Below are 23,209 nucleotides of genomic sequence, written 5' to 3' on the forward strand. Positions count from 1 at the left end.
TGAGAGAATTCTACCGACAAGGTAGACTGAGAGACCTACAGGTTCATCAGACTCACCTTCAAGCCCAGTAGACCTTGGTTGTAACAAAACATTCACTACAAGAAGGAAATGATACAATTGTAAACACCATGGACCTTGGGTGGTTGTAACTTCTGATGATCTCTTGGGTTCCCTGGACACTTTTACTCCGCCTCGTGTGTCTTGTGAATCAGGAAACAACCCCTGATAGCACCACATCAGCAACCTCTGAAGGTCAGGAGGTGTAATACCTGGGGCCTCGGTCTGCGGAGGAGGATGGGAGACCACTGACACACGCAGTTCAGGAAGGAAAACAACTCAAGCTATTTTCTAGATTTACACAGCAGCGTTTCCTTAGTTTTGTAGACCGCTCTTTGCAAACATGGTCTCATCCAATATCTCGTTTGATTTTCACAACTTAGGAAAATGCTGAGCTAGTGTTAGTTTGGCCATTTCGAAGAGGAAATGTAGATTCAGAGGCTGTATGGCTTGCCTTGGGTCACACAACTAAAATGCAGGAGGGGCGCCTGGGTGGCTTAGTTGGTTAAGTGTCCGACTTGAGCTCAGGTCATGATCTCACAGTTCATGGGTTCGAGCCCCGCATCAGGCTCTTTGCTGACAGCTCGGAGCCTGGAGCCTGCTTGGGATTCTGTGTCTCCCTCTCTCTCTGCTCCTCCCCTGCTCATGCTGTCTCTCTCTGTCTCTCAAAAATAAATAAATGTAAAAAAAAAATGTAAAAAAAAAATTTTTTTTAAATAAATAAAAAGCAGGAGAATCCGGCCCCAAATTCTGTTCTTCTTAACCCATTGATGAATGCACTTTCTTTTAACTTCTCACCAATGGATTTGGGGAAGAACAAACATTGAGATTACTTATTGGGTATCCTATTTCACATTTTCTCAGGGGAAAGCAGACAGAAATGCTAAGGTATGAATGAATTAGAACAGAGATTTTCATAGGATGATTTTTTAAATTTTTTTAAACATTTATTCATTTTTGAGAGAGACAGAGCGTGAGCGGGGGAGGGGCAGAGAGAGGGAGACACAGAATCCACAACAGGCTCCAGGCTCTGAGCTGTCAGCACAGAGCCCGATGCAGGGCTTGAACTCACGGACATTGAGATCATGACCTGAGCCAAAGTCAGATGCTCAACCGACTGAGCCACCCAGACGCCCCTATTTATTTTTTAAACTTTTAAAAATGTTTTTATTTATTCTTGAGAGACAGATTCAGAGGACAAGTAGAAGAAGGACAGAGAGGGAGACACAGAATCTGAAGCAGGCTCCACGCTGTGAGCTGTCAGCACAGAGCCCTATGTGAGGCTGGAACTCACAGACCCGTGAGATCATGACCTGAGCTGAAAGTCGGACGCTTAACCAACTGAGCCACCCAGGCACCCCTCATAGGATGATTTTGAGCCCTTTAAACCATATTGCTTTGTTCTTGCAGACACATTATACTTAACTTATATAACAACTCCCTAGATCTTCCAAAAGAAGGAAATGTAAACTATCCATCATGAATTGGATTAAAAGCTCTGTTTTAAATGGAAGTGCCTAATGTGGTTACATTTAAACTCTGCCATATATTAACATTCAGAAGCCTAATTGAGGAAATAATAATTCTCCAACAGAAGACAGATTCACAATGGGGGACCAAAACAAATAAGTTTTTATTTAGCCCTCAGTATTAAGGTCTTCACAAGATGTAATGAAATAGCCAAGAAGAAATCATGCCCGTGAGAGAGATTTCCATTGTGCAATAAGGGAGCAAGATTTCTTCAGTCTTCTTGCACTTGTTTTTTTTTTTTTTTTAATGTTTATTTTTTCATTTTTGAGAGAGAGAGAGAAAGAGAGCATGAGAAGAGGAGGGGCCAAGAGAAAGGGAGAGACAATACCAAGCAGGCACTGTGCTGTCAGCCCAATGTGGAACTCGAACTCACGAATCACAAGATCACAGCCTGAGCTGAAGTCATAGCTTAACAGACTGAGCCATCCAGGCGCCCCTGCACTTGTATTTTTGATTCTGTACACAGCCTAGGGACAGTGCCTGAGGTAACACCTCAAAGCTTCTCGTATGGATTGTTCTGTTGACAACGTTACTGTATTATTCTGTGAATGTCAAAAACTAGAAATATGAATGTAACGCTGAAACGGGTTGTGGTCCCACCTACAAACTGCCAGCATCCTCTAAAAACAAAGACAGCTCTTAACTTGATAACAAGTGAATCTTTTAAAGAATTGTCTTTGTTCTTCAGCCTTACATTTCTGTGACCTTAAGTGCAACGGTACATCCTTCAAGTAAATACCAAACCCAATGTCTAAGCTACGCGATGTCAAAGAGATGATTCATTTACGATTACAAAGTATCAAACTACGAAAGCACAACAGCAAGTCTTCACCAAGAACACAGAATAGGAGTTTTGCTACATCCTTGACTGTGAACATAATTGCTACCACTCTCAACCTGAACACGGAAGTCAGCACATTTCATAAGCCCACTTGCTAAAACAAAATTCGTCTGTGAAATCTGATGATCGAGGCTCATTCTGTCCATCTGCCTCCTCAGATACCTTCTTCTTTCTTCACTGTTCCATGGACATCCCCCTGAACTTGAGCTCTTGACTCCACGTGGACATGCAAGTCTTCAATTAGAATTTGCTGATATAAATGTACAAGGGTGGGCAGCATCCACCAATTCAAAACGATTGCAACACGTGCGATACTGGGAGGCTATAAAGTAAGCATTTCGCTTACTTCACAATTGAACTTGGATGCTCCCTGGAATCCTTGTGGTAATGAACTGCCTTCAGGGGGTTAGCTAGGATGACGTCATCAGCAGGAACTGTCAGATATTTGATCTCCCAGCCTTCTGATAGCCACAATTTCATCCCATCTCATCAGACTACTTCTATCCACGTTTTTGTTGAGTCCTTTGCTTCATCTAATTACTCCACATATAAGTAGAAACTACAATTACCTCAGTGTCTACATCAGCCATTGTCACCCTCCTGCACTTGTCTGTGAGAGACGCACATCCTCTTTATCCAAACCAAAAAATGCCTCCATTTCCATTCTGCTAAAGCATAATGCTGAAATGACACAGGAAAAAAAAGTTCTCAAGCCATACTTGCGTTTCTGGCAATTTCTAACATCATTTTACGGAGGAGCCAGGAATTCTCCCAATAGGTTAGATCATTAGAGGTCCAACAAGACCCACATACAGGCATCTAACCATCTGAACTGAAGTGAGACTCTCTCTCTCCCTCTCCCAGGTCAGAGAGACTTTAAACCCCGCTTGTGCAGAAATCTGAGGAACGCAGTATTGCTTGTCACATATGCAAATTCAAGCATACAATTTTTTTATTTAGATATAATGGACACAGAACACCTCAGTTTCAGGTGGACAATGTAATGATTCAATATTTATATATATGGCAAAGTGCAAAGTGATTACCACAGTAAGTCTAATTAACATCCATCACCTCACATAGTTAGAAAATTTCTCTTGAGATGAAATTTAAGATCTACTTTTAAGTAGATTACTTTTAAGATCTACTCGCTTAACAGCTGTCAAATATGCCATACAGTTACCATAAGATCCCCAGGACTCATTTATGTTCTGGCTGGACGTCTGTGCTTTCTAACTCCCTGGCCCCATTTAGCTCCCCCCCCCCCCACCCACTCCCATCCAGCTCTGGCAACCACCCACTTGTTGTCTGTGCCCATGAGAAGTACACTTTCTCAACCTAAACAAGGAGGGGCCCTGAAAATTCTTTTATGTGCCTTGTAAGGTCTTTTACCACCTCCTTCCTTTCAAACTAAACCCTGATACCCGCTGCCCTGGTGCAATGGATGCACAGCCAAAATCGCACAGACAAAAGGCCGGATGCGTACTTGAATTTCGAGCTTTCTGATACTCGTTCCCCAGAATCAGAACTGTTTTTAAGTATAATCTTTACCACACTTGAATTTTCTCTTAGTGTGCAACACTGAGTAGACTGTAACTGCATTTAAATCTCCAAAATCTCCCTCCCTCTTGGGTCTCAAACACTACTTTCTCTCAAGGCTGTTACCTCTGCTATGCACTACAAAAGTCTATTTTGAAACTCCAAAGCTGAGGATTTCTTCCCCTTTCTATTTCTGAGGCACCGCCATCCAGTGAGGAGTAAATATACAGAGACTGAATTCACGGCTGCCTAAATGGAGGCAGATCAAGAGTGGCAGGAAACACTGATTTTTTTTAATTAGTTAAGAATTGATAATGTTTTGTCTTCACGTCATCACACGTCCTGACTTAAAACACTGATTGCTGAACAATCTCAGCCTAGAAGACTGGAAGGTCACATTTCACTGAGGAAGTTTAACAGATGTGATCAGCTCGCTTTTTTTTCTCCAAACCAATGAGTCACTTGACCCCCACCACCTCACAGGAAGGCTCCTGAGGTCACACATGCGCGTGTGCGCACACACACACACACACACACACACACACACACACACGTGCCCGAGATGCAGTGTGATGAGGTCTAGGTCCTGTGTGCAAACACCAGTGAAGAAGCCCGGCACCTGATGAGGAGAATGCTGCTAGTCCTGCTCCTCTCCACACAGAGGGGCCGCCCAGGTGATCCTCACCCCCTGACAGATGACGCTTTTCTGCCAATACAGGACCTGCCTTCTCTGGTCCAGGTCCCAGGACAAGCCAAGTTGAGGGCCCATGTCAGAAGTTCACTTTAATTCCACCCTCTCCTGCTCAGCCAGTGTTCCTCACAGCACAACCATTGTGCCGCAGTGGCTGAATTGAGAGAATTTTCCAGCGCTGGTTGAGTCGGCACCATTTCACTCCTTGAACTCTTCAGGTCCATGCCTTGAGTTTGGGTCACCAGCCTAGACTCATACTTTTCTCGAAGAAGTTATATTTCAAGAGTTCCATCCCCTTCCCTCCCACAAGACCTCAGCCAATGCTGTCATAACCCACACCGAGAGCTCTCTAAGTTGACCTGGGAGAACTGAGGTACCTTACCTCTCTAAAGATGGTTCCTGATGTAAATGGATCTACTTCATATAACTGGTCAGCCTCACACACCAGCAGTCCCAACAAATGGTAGTCCACTAGGGGCGCCTGGGTGGCTCAGCTGGTTAAGTGTCCAGCTTCAGTTCAGGTCATGGTCTCGTGGCCCGTGAGTTCGAGCCCCATGTTGGGCTCTGTGCTGACAGCTCACAGCCTGGAGCCTGCCTCAGGTTCTGAGTCTTCCTCTCTCTCTGCCCCTCCCTGTTGGTGTGCTCTCTTTCTCTCTCTCTCAAAAATAAATAAACAGAGAAATTTTAAGTAAACAAATGGTAGTCCAATAAAGTCACAAGAAATGTTGGTTTTCCTGAATCCCAGAAAAAATGGCTGCTAAGCTGGCAACTTTGTGGCATAATTAGAGAAGTCCCTAAGTGACCTTCCCAAGTATAAAAGTACTTCTTTGTCCAACTACATAACCATGGAGTGAAGAAAGGAAGGGTCTGGACATGTTACAAGGTTAAAAAAAAAAAAGCTCTGTGGAAAAGATAAATGAGCCTAATATGTGCATATGTACAGTCATCTAAGTAGCCACTCATAAACTTTCCCAGGGAGGATAATAACTTATGCCAACTGAGTGGCTGGGAATCCTGATTTCATTTATTTTGCTACCTAGAAACCCTCTATTTCTAAAATGACTTCTAGTCTCACACCCTGGAGCCCCAGAACATCTGTCTACGGTGCTTTAGTTTAGCAGTCACAATGTATACACATGCATTGAAGCTTCTCACTCTTCTCCTTCACGAAAACCCAAACGCATGGTACTATCAGCTGGGACAGCGCAGAAGCCGTGACCATGAACAAACCATTTTTCCAGAAAGTACTTTTCCAAGTAGAGGGACTTAGAGTTTTAGGGACAAGTAATACACCAAACAGGTACTCACACTTATGTGATGTAGCAAGGAAATATTACCAGGGTCAGAGCTAACCCAAAGGAAAACCCATTCAGCAAGGCTCCAAAGCACCATTTCGTTTTTAAAAACCATTTATTTATTTATTTATTTATTTATTTATTTATTTTGAGAGAAAGAGAAAGAGAGAGAGAGAGAGGCAGAGAAAGAGACAGGATCCCAAGCAGGCTCCAGACCGTCAGCGCAGAGCCCGACATGGGGCTCGATCCCACACACCGTGAGATCATGACCTGAGCTGAAGTCAAGAGCCAGACACGCAACCGACAGAGCCACCCAGGCGTTCCAAAAGCACCATCTCATGGTGGGTGTGTATGAAAGCTTGAAATGACATCCTGAAGGAATAATGCAAGATAGGTAATCCTCTCAAGGTCACAAGAGAAAGTCACTCGAAGCCTCTACTTGTCGGAAGAGGACGGGTTGTTTAAGGAAACTGTATCCGCACGCCGACCATCTTTCACGGTACCATTTCCCCTCACCGTCCGCACAATAAGCATCCATCTATGGGTACTCCCTGGGCTCCTATCAACAGTCACTGTGTACGTCGGGGACAGATCCGTTGTGGAGACAAAGCTTCCTGCAGCCACCTTCTGACCTCCATTATGCAATAATGCCATTTAGCCACAAACGAAGCTTTTGTTAAAAAGAAAAAAAGGGAAGGTCCATACAGAGCATATGTACGCAAGAGAAAAACAACAGACAGAAGAGCCGCCAGCCCCTAGGGCCTTGGAGGAAAATACCGTGTGGGCCTCTTAGTACTTCCATGGCCTGCATCTCATAGGAGTGACTCACCCAGTAAGAACATACAGTCTCTGCTCTGTCCCTGCTCAAGCCCACCTCTCTGAGCCCACATCTCCCTAAGGGTTTTGCGTCCAGTAATCCTGGCAAAAGCTGAGAAGGAAAGAGGAACAAAAGACACTCACATCACAATTTCAGTAATCTAAGTGCAATTTTTACATCGAATGCTCTCTGAGAAGGAGGGAGAGTCAATGACAGTCTACTTTTTACTTTGTTAGAAGAGAAGCAAACCCAATCACGCATACGCACACGTCAACCGCAAGCTTCGAGAGCTGAAATGGTCCCCCAATTATCACGCACTGAACACAGTTCCCCTCCGAAGGGTCACCTTTGACATGAACACGGGAAACTTTGGGGTTCTTCTCTTTCCTCGGGGAGCCGTGTGTTTGTCTCAGATCACCCCATGACAGCTTTTACAGCAGTCACATGAATAAACGACACCCAGCCTCCCTGGAAAAGCTTTGTCAGCAGAACTTGTTGAAGAAAAACCCCCTCCTGTTAAGAAAATAAGTCATGATTAAAAAGCAGAGGCAGACTCTAGGAAGAGACCTTCTCAGCGAATCCTACGCTCACACACAGGCTTGACCCACCGACCATCTTGCAATGGCTTCTCACCTAGCACTCCCTTCAGCTCTTTGTTTCACCTCCACAGAGTTGAGATTCTTGTCCATAAATACCTGAGTTGAATAAATGGTTTGAATAAAGTAAGTCTAACGAGGGAGTCCTTTATGAGGAAACTGACAATAGCATCCACTGAAGAAGTGATTGTGACAAGGAGAATAAATGCATTTTGTACTACGTGACACAAACCTCTTTTGCAAGCGCACTAAAACCCAGATGGCTCTGTTGACAAGACACCCACCCGGCTTTTGCAACCTCCTGGAACTTCCTTATAATCCTACCTATACTGGTTGGGGAGGATCGCTAGTAAATCATCACAACAGAGCTGAATTTTAACAGAGATTGTTGAGCCATAATCCTCATTTTCTGAGATGAGAAGGCTGACAGACGGACACCCACCTCCTCTGACCCAGAGGCAGCTTGGAGAAAGGGTTCTGACTGACAGGGTGACCGTCCCCCCCTCCCCCCATGTTTTGGCCCTGCCTCCCTCTCCCTGCAGACCTCTGGCCCCGTTTGATGTGCAGCCCCAGCATCTGTAGATGGGTCTGCACCACCGGGTGGGATGTTCTGATCACCGTGAGGAAGAATCGCCATAAGCAGAGCCTAACAAGCCCTCAGAGCTTATAGTTCTCTCCTGCTCCAACTAAAAATTCAAGGTAAACTACCCTACCAAGAGAAAAAAATCAAAGACCTTTCCCTTATAATTGGTAGAGATTACACACCTGAGAACTCAGTATCTAGCCCCAAGCCCAACACATAGAAAAGCTAGACGATGAACATTTTAACCAACGAACATGCAGAAGGTAGCTAACTAGCCTGGTACCCAGAGAAAAGCTTCCATCTCAGCAAAACTTGCTGTTCAGGAAGTTGTGGTTGTGGCCACAGAAAGACAGGATTACAGTTGTCAGAGACTAGGTACCAGGCCTTTGTGAGAGGGACTCTGTCACCGTCTGGTAAAGGGGGTACTTCCATTTAGAAGAAGAAAATGCTAGGGATGTCTGGGTGGCTCAGTTGGCCAAGCATCCAACTTCGGCTCAGGTCATGATCTCAGGGTTCCTGAGTCCGAGTCCTGCATCGGGCTGTCTGCTGTCAGTGTGGACCCCGCTTCAGATCCTCTGTCCCCCTCCCTCTGCCCCCCCCCCCCCCTGTCATGCTCTTTCTCAAAAATGAACATTAAAAAAAAAAAAAAAAAGAAAACATACACTATCAGCTATTTTACTAATTTATTTTCTTTTTTTTATATGTTTATTTATTTGAGAGAGAGAAAGAGAGAGAGAGAGAGAGAGAGAGAGAGAGAGAGAGAATGAGTAGGGGAGGAGCAGAGAGAGAGGGAGACTCAGAATCCGAAGCAGGCTCCAGGCAGAGCCTGACGTGGGACTCAAACCCTCAACAGTGAGATCATGACCTGAGCCAAAGTCAGATGCCCAACCAACTGACCCACCCAGGCACCCCACTAACTTACTTTCTTTATTCTATGTCCTTTCCTCTCCCAATTAAAAAGGCACTTTTGGGGCGCCTGGGTGGCTCAGTCGGTTGAATGTCCAACTTCGGCTCAGGTCATGATCTTACACTCTGAGTTCGAGCGCCGCATCGGGCTCTGTGCTGACAGCGCGGAGCCTGGAGCCTGCTTTGGATTCTGTGTCTCCCTCTCTCTCCGCTCCTCCCCTGCTCATGCTCTGTCTCTCTCTGTCTCAAAAACAAATAAAAACATTAAAAAATAAATAAAAAATAAATAAAAAGGCATTTTTATATTGTGATTACTTCAAAAACAAAGATACCATACTACCTCTAGGGTGAAGCAATCTGCAAAATTAAATTTTAGGGTATGAATTTGATGGCTGGAAACATGTCATCTTATTTTATATATTTATATGTATATATGTACTTATATATATATAATATATAACACTGCATATAATACATATAAATGGATATATAATATATAATTTTATAAGCTTTTGCCCATTTCAAATGTTTTATTTTCATATTAAGTGAGCTCAAAAGCTGTTTCCATCACTATGAAGAAGGAAACAAGAATATCCAGTTTTGCTTAGGATTGCTAGAGAGGTTTTGGGTGGGGGAATGGGCTAAATAGGCAAGGGGCATTAAGGAAGACACCTGTTGGCATGAGCACTGGTGTCCTATGTAGGGGATGAATTACTGGATTCTACTCCTGAAATCATTATTGTACTATATGCTAACTAACTTGATGTAAATTTTAAAAAAAAAATAAATAATTTTAAGAAAGAATATTCAGTTTCGATATCTCTGCTATTTATGCAGTCATTTCTATAACCCCAGCCTATAATTTATATAATTAGATTATTTGGGTCCTTATACTTGTATGCTGCATTGCAGAAAAGAACAAGTTTCCCTGAAGAGGAACCATTTATAAGGTAGGTATTATAGACTAAACTGTGTCCCCACAAAATTCCTATGTTGACATGCTAACCCCCAATGACTGGAGAGAGAGAGCCTTTAAGGAGGTAATTAAGGCTACATGAAGCCGTAAGGTGGATCCCTGATCTGATAGGACTGCTGTCCTTACAAGAAGAAAAAGAGACACCAGGGACACCTCTCCTGTGCACACACAGGGGAAAAACCACATGGGGACACTGTGAGAAGGCAGCCATCTGCAAGCCATCACCAGAAACCAACGCTGCCGGACCTTGATCTTGGACTTCCAGCCCCCAGAACTGTGAGAAAAGAACTGTCTGTTGTCCAATAAGCCTTCCAGCCTGCAGTGTTCAGTAATGGTGGCCTGACAACCACTGAACTAGCCGATGCCCGGCCCGGAGCTGGGACAGAATGGACCTGTCTTGTTGCACATTCCTGTAGAAAGAGCAATGGTGCTCCATATCACACAGGAATGAGACCTCAGGGGCACGGCTTCCATTTACAGCAGAAACACATTCACATGGGCTCATAGTCCGTACTTGGCTATTTTGCTGATGTAAGTGGGCTAAGTTATTTAGATTACTTAGACTTAGATTTGTTGAAAATCACACAAGTAAGGTAAAAAAAAAAAAAATCACAATACAGGTGCACAAAACCAGGGCCAGAATATGAGATATTTTGATATGAAACCCATTATTAGAAGAGATAAAAATATTGAAAGAATTCAGAATGTCTCATTTAAACTAAATCTAAAGTTTCTCTGATCAATTATATTATATACTTGCTCTGAAATAAATGAAAAATTTTTGCTGGTTTAAGAAGAAAAGCTTGGGGCGCCTGGGTGGCGCCGTCGGTTAAGCGTCCAACTTCAGCCAGGTCACGATCTCGCGGTCCGTGAGTTCGAGCCCCGCGTCGGGCTCTGGGCTGATGGCTCGGAGCCTGGAGCCTGTTTCCGACTCTGGGTCTCCCTCTCTCTCCGCCCCTCCCCCGTTCATGCTCTGTCTCTCTCTGTCCCAAAAATAAATAAAAAACGTTGAAAAAAAAATTTTTTTTAAAAAAAAAAAGAAGAAAAGCTTGACATTTCTGTTGTTTTTACTGTTAAAAGTACAGGAAATAGTGGGAAACGGAATTCAACACGACATCACAAATGAAGGCATTGATAATCAGACTGAGGCCAGGAAAAACTCATCAACTCACAGTAAGTGATAACACATTCTTTCCCTAAGGAATGCCCTTGATTTGGACACGCTAGGACAATATATGATACACTGGCAGCTGTCTTTTTACCTATAGATCAGTTCTGTTGGGCACACGGAGCATTTTCTGGTTTACGGTTTTGTTTTAGTCTTATTGATGTGCAAGCAATTTGGTGATTTCACAAAATCTAGATTTCAATCTTTTGATAAAAAAATCAGAAGACCAGGAAATTATTACTGGAGACTAGGAGCAAGCGCTCCTCTGTCTACACACAGTTCCCCAATTCCCCAGACCCAACTAAGACCACTTTCTTCATTTCCTTACCTTCCTGGTTCCTTCAGACATTTTGTGTATTACTGCTACTTTAATATTGGGATTTTTTTTTTTTTTTAAAGAAAGCCAATGTGCTGCTTGTTATTTCCTCCCCATCAATACATCCCTTTCTATAAACCATTCTAACTGGAGACTGAAACATCTGAATGGAGAAAGAAGGGCTGATGTTTGTAAATCTTATCCTGGAAAGCATGGTCCTTGAAATTAGATTAAAGCAGAAGACTTAAAACTTAAGTAAGTAAGTAAATAAATAAATAAATAAATAAATTGGTGTAAAAACAGACAGATGTGCAGCCATGTGTGTATTTTAAGTTTTTATAGACTCACGATATATATATTCAGTATATGAAGTCATACCAGGGGATAGAGATAGGCTTAGAAGAACACACTGCCTTATTTATTTAAAATACACTAGATAAAAACTGAGTAGATCCTGGGGCTTGGGGTAGGAAATACATGTTCAGCCTGTCACCCACTTCTAGATTTGAGAAGGGGATTCAGTGGTGATACTGAGTGAGGCTAGACCCCAAATGGCAAGTCTGCAGAGATCACAGATCTCTCCGAAGGTGAGAATGATTCATGGAAAGGCAGTGGGGTGGGTGTGCATTAGCGGGGCTCACACACACACACAAAATTGCAGAAAGGGAACATTATTCCAAAGATTCTGACACAGCCCTGAAAATAACTTAGTGTAAAAAGAGAAAAATGTCTTTAAATTGTTAGCATTTGGAAAAAAAAAAAAACCCTCAAGATTAAGCACAGGCATATTATGGTTCAACTATCACCACTATCCGCCTCCAAAACTTTTTCACCTTCCCCAGCTGAAACTCTGCAACCATAAAAATAACTCCTCACTCTCTCCTCCCAAAGCCCTTCCCTTCTCTCTCCCATCTCTATGAATTTGGCCACTCTGGGAACCTCGTATGAGTACAGTCGTGCACTCTGATCCTATGTTACGTAAAACAAAGTGACGAACAAAAACAGAGGCTCTTACATAGAACAAACTGGTGGTTACCAGAGAAGGGAGGTGGGGACAAGGCTAAAATAGGTGAAGGGGGTCAACAGTGCACTTCTGGGATGAGCACTGAGTAATACACAGAATTCTTGAATCACTATATTCTATGCCTGAAACTAATATAACACTGCATGTTAATTACACTTGAATTTTTAATTTAAATTTAAAAAATAAATAAATAAAATGGTATGCTATGTATATTTCGCCACAATATAAAAAGACTCAAGGAATCACTTTCTTTTTTTTTAAGTCTGTTTATTTATTTAGTTTGAGAGAGAGGCAGAGAGAGAGAGAGAGAGAGAGAGACAGAGAGAAGGGCAGAGAGAGACAGGGAGACAGAGAATCCCAAGCAGGCTCCACACTCCACTCTGTCGGTGCAGAGCCTCAGGCGGGGCTCGATCTCATGAACCGTGAGACCAGGACTTGAGCCAAAATCAGGATTCGGATGCTTAACTGACTGAGCCACCCAGGCACACCAAGGAATCACTTTCTTTATGAAATCAGAGTAGAAAGTCATAAAGGTAAAATAAGCAGGAAACTTTATTGAAAAAAACCAACAACACAGAAGATGGGTAGAATAAGGGAGATTTCAAGATGGAAAAAAACATTAAAATTGACGACCTGTATGCAGATAGTATACAGCTAAACGGCTGCTATAGAAAAAATTGAACCTGAAATGTGATTGACAAACATGAAATAAGCCCATAAGATAGAGAGAACATTGTCTGTGGCACATGGCAAGAACTGTAGAAAAGGCAGCTGTGACTGTTATTTGCGGGAGGGAGGTGTGAGAAGATCTTTGTGATACACAGAAAATAATAAATAAATAGACCGTGGGAAGCTGTGAAGGACACATAACCCAGAAGCTTACAAAAAACTATAAAGGGTCACCATACCCCAGGGAAAGTCAATATACACAAAACAGATGGACCACAGTGATTTTAATGGCAAGGATTTTTTTTTTTTTTAAATCCACAGCACAGGAAAAACCAACAAAAAAGAGGATACCTAAAGAGGGAAAAAAGGTTTTTCTTTATATATTTTTTCTTCTACACAAAATGCCACAAAAAAATAGACCAACATGTATTATATTTAAGGAGTTTTAAAGGTTATGATCTACAGATTATTCCTTTCACAAAATACTCTAGCCAATCAAGAAATTAATCAAAACTAAGAACCAAAGAACAAGAAAATCAAAGTTAAAAATAAAACAGAGGAGTTTCTGGGGTGAGGGTTTCTGATAAAACACCCAATCACAAAAATCCCACTGAGCATCACCACCTACAATCACCAAGGCTGACTGAATCAGCCACATTTAGGAACCTAAAAATACAGACAAGCCTTAATCAAGATTTAAAGCAAAATACTTCATTGGGATTGCTGTTTCTTACTGAGGGAATGATCTTGTTACTGAATGTAAAACATTCTTCCAGAAGTGTTTATTCTACACAGAGGTTTACCACAGGATTCAAACTCACATACAAAAGTAGGTCTGATGGTTAAAGGCGGTGATCATACACAGGGGTTTATCAGATTATTCACTCTATTCTTGTGGGTGTTTGAAATGTGGCAGATTAAAAAGTTTTATAAAAACAGGAAAAAGGTATACAGTGGGGGTGGGGGGACGGTTCTAGAAGTTAAAAACAAAACTTGGGTCACCTGCATGGCTCAGTGGGTTAAGCATACAACTTCAGTTCAAGTCATGATCTCGTGGTTCATGAGTTCGAGCCCCACATTGGCCTCTGTGCTGACAGCTTGAAGCCTGGAGCCTGCTTCGGATTCTGTGTCTCCCTCTCTCTCTGCCCCTCCCCCGCGCTCTCGTGCGCTCTCTCTCTCTCTCTGTCTCTGTCTCTCAAAAATAAACATTTAAAACAAACAAAAAAACCTTTATGTATAACTTTTAAACCAGCTATGTTCCCAAAATTAATAGAAGTGTTAAGCTCAAATTCAAAGACACAGGTTTGAGAATGTCTCCATGAAAGTTCCACATTAGCTTACAAACTAAAGCGGGTTGGACTCAAAAGGACTCTTCTTAAAAAAAAAAAAAAAAATACTTGGTAAAAACAAAAGTACCCAAAAGTATCCAATTACTGTTCCAGGTAAGGGATACAGAGGTGAAACCTGTTACTTTCTCCTAATTTATAAATGTTAAGATTACTTAGTGAAGAAAATAAAATACAAAAACGGATTCTTAAAAACATGCTAAAAAATTATACTCAAGGAAAAACATTGGAAGAAAATTTAATACGAAACTTTTTAAATACAGTTTTGTTTAAATGACAGAATTATTCATTAGTATTTTTCTTCTTTCTATGAGTCTGCATTTTCCAAGTCTCCTTTAATGCATATAATAACATTTAAAATGAATAAATTATTCTAATTGCTGGGGTTTTTCTCTTGCCCAGCTCCTGAAAACATTTGGGGAGTGCTGAGGACTGAATATCTGTGTCCTCCTCAAACCCATAGGTTGAAACCTAATCTCTAATGTGATGGTACTTAAAATGGGCAGAGCCCTCATGAGTCAGATTAGTACCCTTACAAGAGAGACCCCAGACAGCTCCCCTGTCCTTTCTGCCAAGTGACAACAATGTAAGAAGACGGTCACCTGTGAACCAGGAAGGGGGACATTTCTGCAGAATCTGCAGGCACCTGAGCTTGGATTTCTAACCTTCAAAATTAAAAAGTAAATTTCCATTATTTATAAGCTACCCAGTTTATGGTAATTTTGTCACAGCAGTCAGAACAGACTAAAAGAGAGAAAAGATTTTATAGCAAGAGTGGGATTGATTTTGTTATTTATGTATACGTCTTACCAAAAATAAAAGTATCCTCTTTGGGGGGCGCCTGGGTGGCTCAGTCTGTTGAGCGTCCGACTTCAGCTCAGGTCATGATGTCACGGTCAGTGAGTTCAAGCCCCGTGTCGGGCTCTGTGCTGACAGCTCAGAGCCTGGAGCCTGTTTCGGATTCTGTGTCTCCCTCCCTCTCTGACCCTCCCCCATTCATGCTCTGTCTCTCCCTGTCTCAAAAGTAAATAAATGTTAAAAAAAAAAAAATTTTTTTTAAAGTATCCTCTTTGAAAATAATTCAGTATTGAAATGAAATAAAGTGGGTAAAAAATATATAATCACCAGCCTCATTTTTTTAATCCAGGAATTTCACAAATGCAACTAACAGTCTTAAAATGACAATAGCATCCACAGATAAAGCTGGATTTTCTGGATGGAAAATTAAAAGCTCCAGCAGCCTGGGAGGTTTATTTTGTGTGTTTCTATTCTACTGGTGTTATTCTGATCATCACTGAACTGGTGCTCGCTTTGCTCCTTCAAAGCTCTCCCAGAAAAAAAGATTCTCATCTATTTCATAATGAGGAGCCCTCAACTGTTAGTCAAACTACCATATTCAAAACGGTATTTTCTACAAAGCATACTAACATTTTAGCATCTTCCTTGATAACAGTGTCTGCTTTATGATATGCCTCAGACTTGAAGCTATTTTCTTATTACACACTTTTTAATCTGATCAAGGTTTCTATTGTAATTATTTCTTATGCTGTTGTAATTTTCCACTGGTCTTTTTTAATTCCCCTTGGTGAGGGGTCTGATAGCACATTGGATCTTCTAAGTACTCGCTCATTTTGCAGTGACCTCTGGGCACCTGCACTTCTCCTGACTTTCTCTTCCAGGATGGTTTTTACCCTCACTTGTTTGCATCTCTCTACATTTTGCCCCAGAATGATTTATCATCCTTGTTGTTCTTAGGAATCACTTTTGTTCTAATTGCAAAGCTAAATAAATTGCACTCCTTCTCTATCCCTTCAGAGAATTCTCTTTCAATTGGACATTTCTAATTACGGCCTAGAGAGCTCCTAGAAAAATTAAGGTCAGAATCACTGCATTTCAAGAGTGTGGCAAAGCATCGTGAGCCCAAAGATCTTTTTTGTATACAGGCAAACCTCAGACATAATGCAGGTTTAGTTCCAGACCACTGTAATAAGAGGCACGTCACGGTAAAGCAAGTCAAATGAATTTTTTGGTTTCCCAGTGCATATAAAAGTTACGTTCACACTATACCATAGTCTAGTAAGTGTGCAATAGCATGTGTCTAAGAGTGTATATGACCTTAATTTAAAAATATCTTATGGCTAAAAGTGCTAAGCATCACCTGAGCCTATAGGGAGTCATAATCACTGACCACAGATCACCATCACAAATATAATAATAATGAAAAAGTCTGAAATATTGTGAGAATCGCCAAAATGTGACACAGAGACTCAAAGGAAGCAAACGCTGTCGGAAAAACGGTGCCGTGCAAACCTGCATGTAGAGAACACAGTATCTGCAAAGTACAGGAAAGTGAAGTGCGGTAAAATGAGGCATGTCCACCAAAACAAACAGCTGGCTACTTTTACTCCTATAATGTAAAGGTTTTCCTGCACGTTTTCAGATCTTTTGACTCTCGGCACTGCTGTCCCGCTCTCAAAACTATGAGAGACTGAATACAGAGGTGGACGGTGGTCAGACCACACATGAAAACTGAACTCTAGCCCCCAGCCTACAGCAGCTAGTCCGGGAAATCAATCCACTCTCTGCAGGGACCCGTCCAGACAGCCAGCCTACTGTCTGCAAGGCAGACTCGCAGGAGGTCAGACGATGATCCCTAGCAACAGTCCAGGAAGCCAAACAATAACGCTTGCAGTGATCCACCCTCCACAGCCAGGATTCCATTCATGACGACAACTTCCCCAACTGTCACCCACATCCAACGTAGGGTCCATCAGAGAAAGTCAAATATGCACCTGTAGCCAAGCACGCAGGAGGCCCTGCTTCCAGCTAGCTCCCCCGCCGCTTCCCAGGGCTGATACCCTGCAGACAGAGCACACCTGGAGCCTGCCTTGTGTCCCCACTGAGCGTCCCTACACCCCTGCTTCTGAGTCTCTGCTACACCCAAGTGATGGTGGCCCATCCCCTTGCTAGAGCAAATGCGAGCTATGAATAAAAATAGCCTTTGCTTATTCTCACTCACGTGGTCTTCATTTATATCCAAATTAGCCTTCAAAAATTCTGCTAGAGCTTAACTTTCAGATATAATGTAGGGGCTAAAATGCCTACTTTATTTACTGCTTTGTTATTCCCTGGAACATAAGGCTTTATGAACCTTCTACATTTTGCTACATCTTTTTTATCGAGGTCACACTTATTACAGTGGCTGTGTACTTAACATAAAATAATTATTGCCTTTCTATCTGAGGGCTTATATATTTATAAACTAATCTTTACCGAGTGTTCGCAATGTGTGAGGCGCCAGGGGAAATGCAGATAAACAAGATGTGATTTTAACACAGATACTCACAGTCTGATGCCCTCAACTATTTCAGTGAGTATCACCTCATCACTTTTACATGTCAAATTTAGTACAACACAATAGGACTATTTCATATCTAATGGAAAAGTGGACTTCTCCTAGGGATCCCACCAGCTCCCACCTGGAAAAGTGGGTGAGGAAAATCAAAGTAGTGTTTGCCTTCCTCACCAGGTTAGGACTGACACCTTAGGACCCTATTGAGATGGTTCTGGTTTCCAGAAATAGTAGACTAGCGAGCTAAATTGAAAAGAATCAGACCACCAGGTGCTTGATGAAAACACAGAACACTGTGTCCTTAACAGGAAGCTTCATTTTTATTCTAGGCAAATATAGGGCTTTCCTTTGGACCACTAACAAAATCTCTGACAGCAAAGCCAATATCAAAGCTCAGAACTGGCTTAAAAGAATAAGAGGAAAGCCCTTTGTACCTGTAACTTTTCCCGTCTAACCTACGGACGATGCTGGTTGTTCCAGAGTGGACCCTGTTCCCTTCGGTGGCTCAGCAGCCTTCCTCGGGTTACTGAGAAGTCAAAGGAAACTCCCGCAGTGAGTAGCACTTCCCGAGGGTTAACCAGGATGTTTTCACTTCTGCTGCAACGCATGAAGAGGTATGGTTTCCCATATAGAACCCGAAAGAGTTCTTCCTCCATACCCCAGCTTAGCTACCCCACCATCTGAGAGAAAGGACCATTTCTCCATCCAGGGACATCCATAGTGGAGGAATATATTAGAGCAGCCTTCAGGCAGAAGTACCAAAGAACAAGCAGAATGACAATGAGGTTGAACCTGCCTGGAAAAACATAAACATGACAATTAAGAGCAAGGTTATAAGGCAAAGTAGCACTGAGCTCAGTACTGGGGTCCTGCCAGGCACAGGAGTTCGGCTGTAAGAGAATTACTAATCGCCCCATGTGCTTGGCTCACTCACTTCTTTTGGTCTCTATTTAACCTGCCAGTAATGCAAAATCTCTGGTGTGGCTGCTGAAAGAAAACTGTGAGTCCTTCTCATCGTGTGTCACACAGGATTTTTTTCTTTTTCCCAAAGCTATACTTCCAGGAGCATACACTTCTGGCTGCCTAGCTGAAGAGAAATGTTTGTAAATCTCAGTTACAAGGCCCAGCATGAGCATTCAAGAATATGCAAATTTCAGGCCCAAGCTCCTGTGTGCCTGTCAAGTAAGGGCATAAAATTCACACCAGAGTCTGATTCCAAAATGAAAATATTATACAAAGTATTTCAATTACCCACAAACTCATACAACTCCGTTGGGGAGATATCTATAGACAGTCCCTAAGTGATGGGTTCCCTACTCATTAACACAGGGCAGGGAGATATATTCAGGAGATTTCTAATTCATTTTTTCTTTCTAGATGAATGACAGCTTCCCCTGTTTTTCAAGGCTCCTGGGAAGAATGTGCCAGGCGTCCTCTGGGACTCTTCCTCCAACCTTTAATATAACCTACCTCCCCACAGTCTTGCTATTAGTTTATGGATGTAGTAAGAAAAAAAAAGCTTCTGAGATATAAAAATTAGGGCCCGGACCTTATTTAAGATGATACATTTACGCATACACATGAATAGTAATTTGAAAGATTTAATTTTATATTCCTTAGGCCCATAAAGTGAACCAGAATGAGATACTCATGATCCTTCCCCAAGAAAATAAAGAAACTCATCTTAAAGTCACTTACAGTCCCGTATAAAGTGTGATTTCTAACCCTACCATTTTAATGATGAGAAGTTGATTCAAGCTTCCCTTCTGCTAGGCCTGTACCAAAGCAGTTTATATTCTTCCCAGGTTCTTTATAGGCTTGTACTTCGTAATTAATCCCCCAAGTGTAACATAAAGCTAGGCTAATACAAATATCCAGTCTCCTTGAAGCAGCCGGCCAAGCAGGTGATACAGGCAAACAGATCAGCCTGGAGAGCCAGACTAAGAAATGGGAGCCAGGAGCGGGGGTGGGGGCAGGGGGAGGAATGAGACAAGAGGTTACACAATCAGCCACATGGCCGCTCTCTTTGCAGAGGAAGCAGAATTCACCGGCTAGATTAAAAATGGCCACGAAAATTTATTGCCAGTTTATTTCCACAATGTAAACACTATTAAATGAAAAGAGACAGGAAGCCAACTCCATTCCAGTGTGAATGTAAACGACAGCAATGGGCAAAGCAGCAGCAAACCCTACCTGACCCCCTCGGTCTCATCAGAACCCCCCTGCTTTATGATGCAAATGATCCAGGGCAGGTGACATCCAGGACCAATGAAACTGCACATGAAATTGAACAACTTCCAATCCTTGCCTCCCTTCAGTCATTTTGCATGGGAATGTGTGGTTAAAAGCCTTCTGGAAAGTTTGCTCACATTTCAAATTCTTCCCGTAAAACCATTAAGATGGGGAATGAGTATCTGAGTTATTGTCATTGACTGATTCAGCAAAAGCTGGAAAGAGTAGATTCTTTTGAAAAGCACATGTTATTTGGAAATCTTTTTAGGATCCTGAGAACCAACTAATAGGATAATTAACACGCTAAAACAAAGCAGTTATATGGATATAAGAATTGTTACTAGATGGAAGTATTTACCGATAATCACAACCTCGTCACTAAATCATGTGTGTAAAGAGAATAATTATGAAATTTGGCCATGGTTGTGCAGTTTATAAACTGGAGAGAAAACAAAACATCTCTGGAACAATAAAGAAAGCACGATGTCTTAATTTTATCAACAGTCCGCAAGTCCTTCCAGAGCAAGGGGAAATTGTTAAGGAAAAGAGTGTTCAGGAAAGACACTTGTGAAGGAAGCAAGAGTTTCAGCTGACTCTTAAATGATCAGATACTGGAGAAGTGGCACGGAAACATTCCGGCTCTGAAGAATCACACAAGGGACACTGAAACCATAAAAATATTAATAATGGAAAAATCGGTAGCATTGCTTGGTACTTACAGGAACCACATGCACAATACAACAAAAATTTCTGTTCACAAGAGCCATAATTTTTTTTTTTTTTTTTTTTTTTTTTTTTTTTTTTTGAGACAGAGAGAGACAGAGCATGAGCAGGGGAGGGGCAGAGAGAGAGGGAGACACAGAATCGGAAGCAAGTTCCAGGCTCTGAGCTGTCAGTGCAGAGCCCAACACGGGGCTCGAACTCATGAACCGCGAGGTCATGACCTGAGCCAAAATCACAAGCTTAACTGACTGAGCCACCCAGGTGCCCCCATAATTTTTTTTTTAAGCAACAAAACACTTAGGAATAAATTTCTCATGGAATGTTCAAGAGCTAGATGATAACATTCTGAAATGTTTCTGAAGGGCCAGCTGAATAAATAGAGCAATAAAGTGATTCCTTGGGGGGCCAGGGTGGCTCGGTCGGTTGAGCGTCTGACTTCGGCTCGGGTCATGATCTCATGGTTCGTGACTTTAGGCCCCGCGTCGGGCCCTGTGCTGACCGCTCAGAGCCTGGAGCCTGCTTTGGATTCTGTGTCTCCCACTCTCTCTGCCCCTGCCCTGCTCGCTCTCTGTCTTTCTCTCTCTCAAAAATAAACATTAAAAAAAAAAGTGATTCCTCTATGAAGTACTCAATACCAATATTGCTAATCATCTCCCTTAATTTATATATTCAATGCAAATTCAGTCACTTATCCTAGTGCTTCTAGAACTCTTCAAACCTTGACAAACTGATGTTAAAAGACATGTATAAGAGAAATACAACTTGAATGGCAAAGGAATTTTGATGAAGAGAAAGGAAAGGATACTTGCTCGCTATAAATAAAACTATAGGAAATTAAACAGCAGGGGGTAAAGGTGCCAGAAATGATAGATAGATCAACAGAACCAAAGAAAATATACATAAGCAATCCCAGTTATCTAGGGCTGAAAATATTAAAAGGTGGCATTTCAAAGTAGTGGGAAAGGATGCACTATTCGATTTGCCCATGCAACACGGGAACAATAGGCTATAAATTAAAAAAAAAATTAAAAATCTAGATTCCCTCCCTCACATTACTCACATTTCAATTCTTAACATATTAAAGGGCTAAATGTGACAAGCAAAACTCTGACAGCCTGGGAGAAAACAGGGGAATTGCTTATAACCTTGGGGAGAACCGGGAACCTACCTTAAACAGACACAAAGCAGAGAAGCAATAAAGGGAAAAGGGATAAATCTAACGACATAAAAATTGTAATCTCCACTACAGAAGACAAGCCCAGTTGGGGAGAAAATATTTACAAAATATAACACACAGAGAGAACTATACCCAAAATTTTTAAACTCCAGAGACCTTCCCTTCTGCCATCCATCATGCCAGTGTGAACACAGCTCATAAATCAGCAAGGATCTTTCCTTCTCCTCCCAGATATCAATTTTCAGGGACACACGGAGACTCCTATAAACTGTAGACCCCAGATTACAGGTAACAGCTGGACAGAAATCCTGAGATAGGACGAGAGCAATGCGGAAGGCAGCAGAGCTCAGAGACCACGGACGTGACGCTTCTGAAAGTGTGAACACAGGCTCAGGCAAGAGGTATACCCCATTTTTGCCACCACAGTTGGGAGATACAGATTGAGCCGCCCAACAAAAGCCCCACTGCATGCAGTTTGGGTTTCAAAACCAGATGAGATATGGCTACAAATAAGTCATATTTTCCAAGGCAAAGGAAAAGCAAAACAATTATAGAATGGGATTCTTCTCTGGTCTAACATCCCACAAAAAACTTGCAAGTAGGTGGTCCAGGGAAGCCCAATTCAGTCAAAGGTACATAAAATATCAGGCTTTGGCAGGATATCAATGCAAAGATGCAACAGTAGAAAATAAAAGATATTTTTAAATCTGTTATTAACAGATGAATAACACTCAGTAGAAGAAGAAGAAAGTGTTGCCAAAGAACAGAAAGATCTGCACCGAACACTGTATGAGGAATTAAAAATATAACAACCCCTGGAATGAAACCATGGACATACAAACCTTCTAGTATCAGAAATACTACACAACACACACATGCATGTACACCCACACAACAAAACCAGAAAGAAGCAGAGACCTCACGGTAAAATGCTTTTTAGTATCTATAAAGCCAAAAAGGGGTGCCTGGGTGGCTCAGCTGGTTAAGCCTCCGACTTTGGCTCAGGTCATGATCTCACAGTTCCTGACTTTGAGCCCCGCATCAGACTCTGTGCTCATAGTTCAGAGCCTGGAGCCTGCTTCAGATTCTGTATCTCCCTCTCTCTCTTCCCCTCCCTCATTTGTGCTCTGTCTCTCGGTCTCAAAAATAAATAAACATTAAAAATTTTTCTAGGGGCGCCTGGGTGGCTCAGTCGGTTAAGCATCTGACTTTGACTCAGGTTATGATCTCACGGTTCATGAGTTCGAGCCCCGCTTCGGGTTCTGTGCTGACAGCTCAGAGCCTGGAGTCTGCTTCAGATTCTGTGTCTCCCTCTCTCTCTGCCCCTCCCCCACTCATTTCCCCCCCCATCAAAAACTAAATAAACATTTA

The sequence above is a fragment of the Neofelis nebulosa genome, chromosome 11 (genome assembly GCF_028018385.1).
Source record: "Neofelis nebulosa isolate mNeoNeb1 chromosome 11, mNeoNeb1.pri, whole genome shotgun sequence".
NCBI lineage: Eukaryota > Metazoa > Chordata > Mammalia > Carnivora > Felidae > Neofelis > Neofelis nebulosa.